The 11,285-nt window shown below is 37.9% G+C and overlaps 1 protein-coding gene across 3 annotated transcripts in view; it reads right to left on the reverse strand.

Annotated features, from left to right (window-relative positions):
- The window catches only part of rasgrp2.S (RAS guanyl releasing protein 2 (calcium and DAG-regulated) S homeolog), a 38,232-nt gene extending 27,188 nt beyond the window's left edge, over window positions 1-11,044 (reverse strand). The window contains 1 exon segment of one of the 3 annotated variants that reach the window (NM_001086094.1): window positions 2,088-2,117. The gene's annotated coding sequence lies outside the window, so the exon portion shown is untranslated. 3 annotated transcript variants of the gene reach the window in all.
- Between the last annotated feature and the right edge of the window lie 241 nt (window positions 11,045-11,285).

The following is an 11,285-nucleotide window of genomic DNA, read 5'->3' on the forward strand; positions in this document are numbered from 1 at the left end:
TAACAACCAGTAAAATGCACACTGGAAACACAAGGTCCTGCTTAAAGATCAACACTAATGGCCTGGGACCAGAAGTGATGTTGCAAAATATGAAAACCTCCAGCTTTAATGCACAGCTCTACACTTGGGCATAAGGCATGGTTACAAATACTGAGTTTCATACATTGTGGTTTACACAGTTGGGGAGGGGGCAATGGACTAAGAAAGGAAAAAAAACATTGGAGGGTTCTCCTTTAAGCCTAGAGCATAATACTCCATGCCACCATACTAGGCCGCCATGTTTGGCCATGCAATACCAGTCCCAGTGGCAGACTGGCAGTGATTGGCAAGCAGCAGCATGCAAACCGGAATAAACATGGGTTGGTTTCCAGGCATGTTGGACTATGGAATAATATATTATAAAAAGCAGAATAATAAGTACAATATTGTTCCAAACATATTTTATAATATCCTATAAAGTGTACAGTAGGCAAAATAAGTCTAAATAGATCATAATCCTAGTGAATGAAGCGTGTATATATCCAAAATGCTTCATAATAAGGGACTACAGCCATTTTTGCAGGGCACTGGTATGGAATCAATTACAGGTACAGTATGGGATCTCTTATCCAGAATGCCTGGGATTTTGGATCACCGTACCTCAAGTCTGAGTTAAAAACATTTAAACATCATAGAACCCCAACATGATTGTTTTGCACCAGTAAAGATTCATGCAGCTTAATTACCCTAAAGTAAAAGGAAATCGATTTTAACAATTAGAATTATTGCCTTAAAATGGACTTTATGGTGGGTGGCCTTCCCTCTGTGCTTTTTGGATATTTTTGTATCACTAAATGTTATTGAGCAAAAGTGTGCCGTGTCTGTGTAAATGGTACAATACAGGCAGTTTAATAACGAGCCGTCCTAATAGCAGTGTGATGTTGTGGAGTGTGACCTCTTAGAGGTTGTATTGTATCACCAATATAGATTAAGCCTCATGGGCATTTCAGATGATCTATGACTTAACCATTAACAATTCCTCCCCATGAAAAGATGCTGAAAAGTCTGTCTCTTAATGACATTGCCACACCAGAAGCAAATGAAACAGGAATATGTATAATGCTAATTAAGAGCCAGAATCACATGACTCTTTGTGAAGTGTCCCTTATATTACATGACTCTTATATTACATGACTCTTATATTACATGACTCTTATATTACATGAATGGCTGTGTGTTGGCAGAGGAGGCTGCACGAAGACTGGCAAGTCTGGATAAGCTTTTTTCAAAAACATTAAAACAATCTTCTTGGAATGCTTAATTATTTCTTCAGTATGATTATAAAGTATACGTGAAGTACTTTTTGATTATTCTCAACTAGAAATAAAGAAATAAGTGTATAAATTTGAGTAAAATGGTATTTGTGCTAGTGGCTCATACATAACGCAAGCTGCAGTACATGTACAAAGCATTCGCAATTCAACTACGAGCATAAAAAAAGAATGTATATAAAGGCTAAGCTAACAATGTTTAATTACATTATAATAAACTATCTTCCAAATGAATCTGGACCGTAAAGCAAAGTACATGACATCATTACATATTTTATATGTATTTTCCTCCTATTTCCATCTATCTATAGCGGCATATTTTTTAAATGGTGGAAACACAACTCACCATTATTGTTCAGTAATAATAAATAAAATATCCCAGTTCTTTATTGACCTACACGGGATGTTTAAGTACATGTAGAATTTTTGCAGACATATTTATCAGTGGGTTACTAGAGAAAAGAGTTCCTCTCTAGTCAATTGTAGCAAGTTCTGTTTTCACTCTGATAAATGTGTCCCATCATTTTAGGGCCGTTAAAGTACTTACGGCATTTACATGACTTGCAGCACTAACACCTTTGTCTGTAATCGACCCAGCGTTATTCTTTCCTTAATTATCATCATTTATTATATAACAGCAGCAAGAAAGACATCATACTAAACATAACACAACAAGACACAGAGCTACAAAGCAAACAGATGCTCAAATAATGACTTAACAAAAGTACTGTACCTATACTGCATTATGACACCACCATGGAACAATGTTTTCCCTACCTCAGTCTTGCAGTTTTGACAAAACACTGCTCCTCCCTACAAGTTTTCTGCAGTGAATGCAACCCCGACACACACACACGCAATGTACACACACACACACACACACACACACACACATTCTGTTACACTTCCTCACTATACATCTGGTCAGGAAACTGAGCAACTGATAACATCCATGTTGCTTTAACCCTAACACAACAACAATATCCTCAGTTATGTCCCATCCTCTACACACAATGTGCTGTCATTCCAAATTCTCTCCCAGCTAAGTACGTCATTTACTAGTATTTCTCAATGTTACTCTTTACAGAGACAATATATGATCTACATTAACCATCAATTTCTTTGGCTTTATTTTACTAGCCTCACAGACATACCCTGAGCTACGAGGTTGTCGTGTGTAAGGCAATTGCATGGTTGCACCATAGTAACTATTTGGCAAGAAAGTTATGACTGTATTTAGTTTGTTTAGTAACTTGATCACATTAACGTGTCTGCCTTAGGCAACCCATCGACCCTGCAAACAAAATATACAATAGTGATCAATGTAAACTTTATTGCTAAACCTGGTGCATAGATTGTACACGGTGAGCATGGCTCCCAGGACAAGCCACATTGTGCCACCTTTATTTTTTCCTCATTCACAATAAGTGGCTTGTTGCGCATTAGCCCATTGACAGGACCCTGTTATGTTGTTAAATTGCAAATTGCATGCCAGCAAAACAATAGCACATTGCTCAAAATTGATCAGAGCATCTTGGGAGTAACACAAGTTGCATTCTCTCAAATCACGTCACATAATGAGAGCTAGTAACTTGAAAGAACAGCATTCTTTGGCAGCATTTAAGTGTTAAAAGGGACCGGTTACCCTCGGAATTAATTCCTAATTATTTTCTATCATGTTAGAAAAATTAAAATTAAATTGACTTACAATACAACTGTTATTTCCATTTTCCTTAGGAATTACACAATCGCAGGACACAGGCAGTGGCCATTTTTGTGGCTACTGTTTTGTAGAACAAGTTGTGTAGCACCCCAAAATCTTGTGTATGCACCAGAATGGGGGGCCTAATGCCCATAGACAGTGGCCTACACAATTATAGAGCGTTAGGAGGGAGGGGGAATGTGGGGAGAGCAGTGACATGTAGGAAGTGCTGAATGGAAAGTGAAAGTAATTGACTGCCCCACCTCTATGCCTTAATGGGGACCAGTCACCCAAAAAACAATTATTCATAATCCTATTTTATCACATTAGTCAAGCAAAATGAACTTTAATTACACTGTATAAATTATTGAATCTTGTTTCCATCAGTCTGGGAATTCATCATTATAACAAACAGGACGGAGCCATTTTGTGGGACACTGTTATTAAGACAAGTCTTGTATCATCTCAGAATCTTGTTTGTGCACCAGAATGGGGGAGCTGATGTCCATCCCCATGTCCTGGTTACACAATTAAATGGTGAAGAGATTGGGGGGAATGTGGGGAGAGCAGTGACTGTGCTGAATTGAAAGTGAAAGTAATTGAAGCAGAGGCGGGGCAGACAATATTTGATTGACAGCTGAGATTTTTAAATGAGTTTACAACAGCTATGAATGCTTTAATAAAAAATAGAAATTGGATTTCATGTTTAATTTGAAAAGGACTTTTATTATATAGCCTTTTGTGCCTGGGTGTCAGGTCCACTTTAATACAAAATTCATAATATTTATATTATAATATTTTATAAATAACTCTACCTGCCAGTGCAGGATGACTGAGGTTAAGCGGCTTTTCTCTGGAGCCATTATAGCCTATAGGGTATTCAGGAAAGTCAAAAGTGAGACCTGGATTCCTTCCCAGGATTCATGCTGTGCGGCATATGCTGATTAATGCTTTAACTTATTATTTTTCCACTGCCAACAGAACTTCAGTTGCAATCTCCTCTTCAGTCTTGCACATAGTGACCTTAAAATGTTAGATATCTTGAACGTTATTATCTCTGCTTCAGTTTATTGTAGAATTAATTCATTTTTAAATCATAAAAAGTCATCTTTTCAAACTTGCTGAAGCCCAATGGTTGTTTTAAAAATGTAAACATGCCCAAACCTCAATTTCCCTAGGAATTATTAATAGTAATAGTGGGGTTAGTATATTAATAGGAAAAGTTGGGAAATATATTATTCATAGACAAATAGCCTGTAGGATGGAAGGATATGATACAAAGCCTCTATATTACCAGCTATATTCCTACAAACTATAATGTGCTTATTATACCTTTGATATTTTCTGATAAACATTTATAAATGTGAAGCCTAGTGAACACCAAATGTACTTTACTGCAAAGTCTTACAAAACATTCATTATATAATCAAAGGACCAACAGCTTGTAAGCTGTGGCTGTGGTGTGGCCCCAGTCTTGAGTATAATAAGAATATTTACATTTAGGTGAGTAAGTAGAAACATTTAGGAGCAATCACTTGCACCATTGGCCATGCCAACCATGAGTTGTAATGGCATAAAGTTCACTGCTCTGGGACACAAGATCAATAGAAACCTCCTGTGGAATAGTAAATGGCATTTCACCATCTGGAAGTCTAACAGAAATGTCTGCATTTCAGAGATGCTATGAAAACACTTCCAGACAACTGTAAAATTTGGGGTAGTAGGAACTGGAAATGGTGTGGGGATATTTTTCATGGTTTGGGTAGGGCATATTGTCCCCCCAAATGCAAACCTTAAAGCTTTAGCTTAAATATGGAATATTTTGTTCATAAAATAATTGTCTGCAGGGTGGAAGGATATGTTGTAAAGCTATTCTATAGTATAAATACATTCCTGCAATTTCTGTGCTTTGTGTGCTTCATACATTGTGGTGGGAATCAAAATATAATGAACCTTTAACAGTGAATTCAGTAGAAACAAGCTGATTGCACATCGTGTAATGGATGTATGGGTCCAGGTAGGCACATATCTCCACTCCTCAGTGCCTAAGGCCAATAGCCAATAGTGTTAGGCCAAGCTGGGTGTGTGTGTGTGTGGGGGGTCCTACTAAGTAAAATACATAATTAGCATAGTCTGGGACATTCAGCTCAAACACGAGGAATAATTGGTATCTGATGAAATTTACCCTGGTGTGAATGTGGTAGGGCCCATATACTCCACTGGGGCTGTTACACTACATACATAACTGATTTACATATAATGAATAAATAACTAAATGCCTTAAATCTTAGAAACTGAATTATTAGGAAATATGGACACATGTACATTTGTATTATACATTTAGGTAGAGTGTTCTGTTACACTGCAATAGTTAAAAACAGTGTTTGCTTACAGAACATAAAGACATTTCCTATAAATATATTGCTGATTAGCCATGAGAGATGTTCCTATTGGCTGTAGGAACATAAAACATGGACATAGAATATAAACATGGGCCATTTGAAAAGAACAGACAAGCTAGAATAAAATGATATTAGTAATGAACATGGAGTCATAAACAGGAGTCAAATGCCCTTGTAATGCTGCTTTTCTTAACCAACTCCCTGTAGCCAACTGTATGAATTACAAAAGAAAGACTCAAAGGAAACACGTTAAAACATTGATGTCCTGTTGTGTTTGTTCAAAGGGAGTCTGTAATGATGTTTATGGCATTTTATTACTAAATGACACTGTGTACATTGCAAGTAATTCATTCCACCATTTAATATTTTATTCTTGAACCAATTAATGTATTTTTAGGTATAATATTGGTGTGTAAGCAGCCATTCCAGGTTATTGTACCCAGTCAGAAGCTATTGTTTCTCCTACTCAATGTAACTGGGGGAGTTGCTGGACTTGGATTTTTACTATTGACTGCTATTCTAATATCTACCATTAGGTGGGGCAAGGGAGCATTTTTAGCAGTGCAGGTGTCAGGGAGCTTCTGGGGGTAAAAGGGAGGGGTGTTATCACACGTCACATGGGTGAGGAAAACCAACAACATGTCTAGCCCCATGTCAGATTTCAAAATTAAATTTAAAACACTTTTGAAAAATGAATTTCAATGCAGTTCTCTGCTGGAGTTGCCCTATTAACTGATATCTAGTATAGGTAAATCTAAAACTTGGAAAACATGGTTTTTTTTCTACAAACTGCATCAGTTAATAGGACTATGAAGATTTTCATTCATCCAGGTCATGGTATATTTAGTATAGGTAAATCTAAAACAACTGGACTTGCTGAATAATCAATGAAGACGTTTCACTACTCATCCGAGCAGCTTCTTCAGTTCAACTGACTGGTGTGGGAAGTTCTCAGCATATAAACCCCCCGAGAATTTCCCACACCATTCAGTTGTACTGAAGAAGCTGCTCGGATGAGTAGTGAAATGTCTCCATTGATTACTCAGCAGGTCCAGTTGTTTTTAGATTGACCTATACTAGATATACCATGACCTGGATGAATGAAAATCTTCATAGTCCTATTAACTGATGCATTTTGTAGAAAAAAACCCCCATGTTTTCCAATGACAGAATCCCTTTAAGCTGTCCGTTACTTAATTAAGGACAAATACAGCTTGGCAACATTCTACACTAATTGTTCATACCTGTTATCCAACATCTTATTTCAAGGCAAAGGTATTAACATGATTGTGTCCTCTCTTTCCTGCTTAAATAGCTGTTACTCTTACAGGAAGGATTTCCACTAGATTTGGTGAAATTTGCTTCCATTCATCCACAAGTGTATTAGTGAGGTTGGGTACAGAATACAAAACATTAAGCATTTTCTAAGGTCTCTAAAAAATGGTGCTATAAGCAAAGAGAAATCTCGCCCAACTAAGAAAGTCACTACACATCCAAACAGCTTTGCTTTGCAATTCCCTCATGTTCACCAGACAGTGATAAACGATGAGATGAGCAGCAGGTCTTGAGAGTAAGTCTGATTCCCTGTAGTGAAGAGATCTACGCAGAGGTAACACGTGTACACAGAAGATTTATTGATAAAGACTACAACTTCAACAAATTTGAAGACACAAATACAGTGAACATGATACCTGCAGCAATTACAGGACTACAGTTCCGCCAACATTTTTCTGCCTTGTGCGGGTTCCACATCCATCCTTTGCTGTATTCATTTAGCTATTCATCGTCTTTTATTGTGCCCAATATACAGTTATCATGTGTCAAAAACAAAACAGTTAGGTTTACTCCTGCTTTAGCTTGATGAATATTATCATTTCACCTGATGAAGATTATCCAATATTGAACTGTAACATATTTCTTCACTGGCCTCAAGCTTATGTAATGGCAAAACAACCTTGCAGGGTACATGCTGTACAAATGTTTACCAAAGTGTACCTACAATGTAATATTTACTATTTCGAATGCAGACCCAAACTGGCTGTTGAATTGTATAACTTAATTGTACAAAAAGCAAACAGTTTTAAATACATGCTGGAAAGTTCCAGTGGGAGCACGCCCCTGATCATCCACTCATCGGTGGCGTCTTTTAATAATGCCTGATGCTGAACCCACCGTCCTGCAGACTCAATAGGAGTGAATCACCTCCCAGTGTGGTGCCATCTTTATGCAAATTCACATATGGAGTATGTCGCACACAGTGAAAAAACGATGCATTTTGTGGTCTCATGCCACATCCTCAGTTTTAGGTTGCCATGAAAAAGCATTACATTACACAACATGGCGATTGCCTTTTAATATGATGTATAGTTGTATGTAGTTCCCATCATGCACAATATTGTATGTGCCTTATATGTAAACCTTATACCTTACGTGCAATGTTCCATAAAAGCCAAAAGGGATTGTCAATCACCATCTCAAATCCCTAATGCTGTATGTGATGTACAAAATATCCTATTTCTAGGTCTAAAAAGGTTATTCTTTCCAACCCCATAAAATGGTTGGCATAGGTTGGGGCAAAGGTGACAGTCATCACTGCTTGATATCTTTGAAGATAAAAGGTACCAGTTGGCCAGGAGTTGATGGGGCAGGGGTAAAAATCCAGTCAGATCGCTAACCGCATCTGTTTGTTGATGCGTTCCCGCCATCTGACCACTCGTATGATCCGATTGTTGGGTCCTAGGGCCCATGATCGGTTCAACCCAATATCACCCACCTCAAGGTGGGCATATAGGGGAGAGATCCGATCATTAGGCAAAATTGCCAAACAAGCGGATCGCTATGTTTATGGCTGGCCATACACGGACCGATAAAAGCTGTCAACAGACTGAGCAGCAGCTTATTGGCCCGTGTGTGGGGCCCTCCAACGGGCATCCCCAATCGATAACTGGCCGAAAGTCAGCCAGATGTTGATCGGCAGTTGATGGATTCGTTGATGATCCCATGATCCAACGCCCATATGATCCGATATCACCCACCTCAAGGTGGGCATATTGGGGAGAGATCCTAAATTAAGCACATTATGGATTCTGTGTAGTTTGTAGACAACCTGTAGATCTATAGCAAGAGTGCCCATACTTTACTAACGTGAGGTCTACTTTTATTGTTCTCCCATTATGATCTACATCCATAAAAGCATTGTTAGCATTCTGATCCATATAAAATATTACTTAAATATTAATTTTAGAGTTGATGTACATTGCTATATTTAACAAACAACTATTTCTTATGTTACTTAACATAAATATCTGAATGAAAAGCATGAAATAGGAGGGGGATTTAGAGAAGCTGTTTATTGACAATGTCGTGAGATCTACTGATCACCAGCTAAAGGTCTACTGGTAGATCCCCATCTAGCTTCTGGACACCACTGATGAATGCAGGGAAAAAAATGGTAATTAGGGTGTCTGAGAACCAGCTGAAATTTAGAATAGATATATGCAAGATTTTAAATTTGGATTTAGATGTATGAGCTTACTGAGACATAGTAATAATTGCAGTTAATACAGTAACTTCAGCCATTGCAGGCAGATAGTGCCATGACAAATATTGTGTTAAAAGGTGCATAACCTTAAAGGGATACTGTCACTGGAAAAAAAAAAATTTTTCAAAATGAATCAGTTAATAGTGTTGCTCCAGCAGAATTCTGCACTGAAATCCATTTCTCAAAAGAGCAAACAGATTTTTTTATATTCAATTTTGAAATCTGACATGGGGCTAGACATATTGTCAATTTCCCAGCTGCCCCTGGTCACGTGACTTGTGCTCTGATAAACTTCAATCACTCTTTACTGCTGTACTGCAAGTTAGAGTGATATCACCCCCTCCCTTTTCCCCCCAGCAGCCAAACAAAAGAACAATGGGAAGGTAACCAGATAGCAGCTCCCTAACACAAGATAACAGCTGCCTGGTAGATCTAAGAACAACATTCAATAGTAAAATCCAGGTCCCACTGAGACACATTCAGTTACATTGAGAAGGAAAAACAGCAGCCTGCCAGAAAGCATTTCTCTCCTAAAGTGCAGGCACAAGTCACATGACCAGGGGCAGCTGGGAAATTTAGAAAATGTCTAGCCCCATGTCAGATTTCAAAATTGAATATAAAAAAAATCAGTTTGCTCTTTTGAGAAATGGATTTCAGTGCAGAATTCTGCTGGAGCAGCACTATTAACTGATTCATTTTGAAAACATTTTTTTCCCCATGATAGTTTCCCTTTAAGGTGCATGTATAATTCATGTATGTTTTTATTTTAAAAAGCATCAGCATCATGCAGCATGTTTATCTCCTGGCTCCCAACCTTCAGAACATAGTAACATACAGAGTCTGTCCAAAATGGGGACCTGTATAAAAGCGACACTGTCCTATTTACTGTCATGCATACACATTTGATACAGCACAACTACAAGTTTAAAGGGAAAGTTGTAGTTTCTGAAACTATATACTACCACTATCCTATAGAGATGTACATGTAATACTCATTTATGTGCAGTCCTGTATCTTGTGTTATATTTGAAAGCATCATCATTTGATTTATACATACTGTGGTTTTCCTTTTGAATGTCACAATCTGAGTTCTGAATGTCTAATTATGCACTCATTTTTTTTTAACAATAATATAATAATATTATATAAGGCACATTGCTTTAAAGAAAGCATTTTACAGGGCACAAATATTCTGTTGTGTAAATAGGGGTTACAGCCCCCCCCCCACCATCTGTTAGATAAGTTGTTTCCTAAGCCTGCACCCCACTGGGTATTTTACACATTTTACCCCCCTGCAGCTGCTGCAATTCTCCCCCCCCCCAGAATAACTGAATGTCAATTAAGATGCATCATTTTCATTGTTGTGGTATTAGTCGTGCTTTAAATACACAAGAAACAATTCTCAGAATCCTTAGCTAGAAATAATTCTAAATATCTCTGCTTTAAACGGCAGTTTGTCAAGAGCAGGGCCATCTCTGCAGTTTGTAAACAGAAGGCACTTCTCATATTTTAGCCCTTAGTAAAGCAAAATGAAGTAAGCTAAATCAGAGACTAGGGCCCTCAGCTTGCCCGTGACTCTGATAATTAGGAATATATATATAGTATAGCTGAGAGTAAAGTCAATAGGAGCCTTTTTATTTGCATATATTTATATGTCAAACCCACACTCACGTGCTCCTGGATTTCTTGCTCTTCTTTTTCTCCTTCTATGGTTCTGTTATTTATGCTCTTCGTCTTAATCGTTTTTCTTTCTTCTCTCCCTCTCCCTTCTTTATATACTGGTGGATTTCTCACTTTTTGGCTCATCCTCTTTTCCCATTTTTCTTCCCTCTGTATATTCTCTTTCTGACATATGCACTATGCCTTTCTGTTGTATCTTTTCACAAGTGCAGTTTCAGATTTCCAGTGATTAATGTATCACACTGCTCTGTGACCTACACATCTGCATCAGGGGGTATGTACTACCCTGGAATCAGAAAGGGGTATAATATAGGGACATGAAATGTTCAGCTCTCCTTCCTTCAGTGGGAAGTAACTATTATTAGCTCTTGGGAAAGGTCAGGGCAGGAATCTGCTTCTCTGCTCTTAACTTCCTCTGTGCAGAGCCGTTTGTTCATAAACCAGGAAGAGTTAAACATAACGAAGCAATAAGCCCTTTAGTGGTTAAATAATTGTATGCCAAACAAACTGACAGTAAGAATCGGATATTCACTTTGGTCCCAAGGAAGCAATGAGGAAGCCTGAGGGTGAGAGATAAGACTGAAAGAGACAGAAAAACAAAAACAGCCAGGATACAAAGTGAGAGAAAAAGGACAGAGGACAAGTAAGAT

Source organism: Xenopus laevis, chromosome 4S (genome assembly GCF_017654675.1).
Source record: "Xenopus laevis strain J_2021 chromosome 4S, Xenopus_laevis_v10.1, whole genome shotgun sequence".
Taxonomy (NCBI): domain Eukaryota; kingdom Metazoa; phylum Chordata; class Amphibia; order Anura; family Pipidae; genus Xenopus; species Xenopus laevis.